Source organism: Nanorana parkeri, unplaced genomic scaffold, assembly GCF_000935625.1.
Source record: "Nanorana parkeri isolate BGI_ZX_2015 unplaced genomic scaffold, ASM93562v1 scaffold725, whole genome shotgun sequence".
NCBI lineage: Eukaryota > Metazoa > Chordata > Amphibia > Anura > Dicroglossidae > Nanorana > Nanorana parkeri.
In genome coordinates this window covers 565,948-567,204 of record NW_017306993.1, presented here as the reverse complement: position 1 = coordinate 567,204, position 1,257 = coordinate 565,948, and the positions used below count along the sequence as shown (strand labels likewise).

Genomic DNA, 1,257 nt, shown 5'->3' with positions numbered 1-1,257 from the left:
AAAAATAAAAGTTTTTTTTATTGTTTTCTTTCTTTATTTTTTTTACTTTTTTATCCCTTTTTTTAAATAAAAAAATAAAATAAAGAAAGCAATAAAAAAAACCTAAAACTAACCCTGCTAGCGCACCGCCATGCCATGCCTGATTCAAAAACTGGCAGGAGCCTGCGTGGAGAAGAGACCCACGATTCAGGTAAGTGTCTGTGTATGTGATTAAGTTTCATGTTACACCTTATATATGGGTGTAACATGAAGCATGGTATAACAGCTAAACGTAGCCTTTAAAGGTCTTCCAATTTTGAATGTAGATTGCAGAACCCAAACATTTTTGTAGTAGTAATTTTCATGTACACAGACAGTTGTCACAGACAGATACCTGTGTGTCTGAGTGAGAGATGGTCGGGAGGGAAAAAAATAAAGGAACAACTTCAGTATAGCACCTAAACTACAACAAATAATTTGAATTGGCTATACTGTACCAGTCCCCACTTTTTCTCTCTCATTTTTTTACATATTTGTCATCATTGTATTGGCATGTGTCATTGTTAATCAATCTTTTTATAAATTTGGTCTAACACCTTTACTAGGTTCCCTGATAAAAATGTGTGAATAAACCAGTATGTGTATATAATCTGTCCACTTATCTCCTACTCTATCCACCTTAGGTGATCCTTGAAAACTTATCTCTTCAGGGAAGCCTATCCCACCTCCACATAATATTATTACCTTTTGTACCTCCTACTAGATTGTAAGCTTTCACGAGCAGGGCCCTCTTAACCCCTCCTGTATTGAAATTGTATTGTTAACTGTATTAACTGTAAGATCAGCAGCAAGGATGGAACTAAATTGAAAGGTTTAATTGTTTCACTATTACGTTTTAAAATATATGAACTATCGAGTACCGATATTTATTTTTTTCGGTACTCGCCGATACTGGAAATCACATTAAGGAAGCCAGGTGGCGTGTAATAACTCGCCACTTGGCTTTCTAAATAGCCGGATGGCGCGTAAAGACTCGCCACCCGGCTTCCCGATTAGCAGGAAAGCCGTCTCCATGCTCCATCGTCACTAGGTGACAAGAAAGCATGGCTTTCTGGCCAATCAGGAAGCCCGGCGCCGTGTAATGGCGCATTGCCTGGCTTCCTGATTGGTCGAGAAGTTGGCCAATCAGGAAGCCAGGCAACACGTCATTATGCAGCGCTCTAGGTGATGAGGGGGCATGAAGCTGGCTTTCTGGCCAATCAGAAAGCCGGGGGGGGG

At 40.0% G+C, this 1,257-nt stretch overlaps 1 protein-coding gene across 2 annotated transcripts in view; it reads right to left on the bottom strand.

Moving 5' to 3' along the window:
* Positions 1 to 1,257, bottom strand: part of ECHS1 (enoyl-CoA hydratase, short chain 1) — an 18,899-nt gene that overhangs the window by 9,113 nt on the left and 8,529 nt on the right. The gene's annotated exons all lie outside the window — the stretch shown is intronic.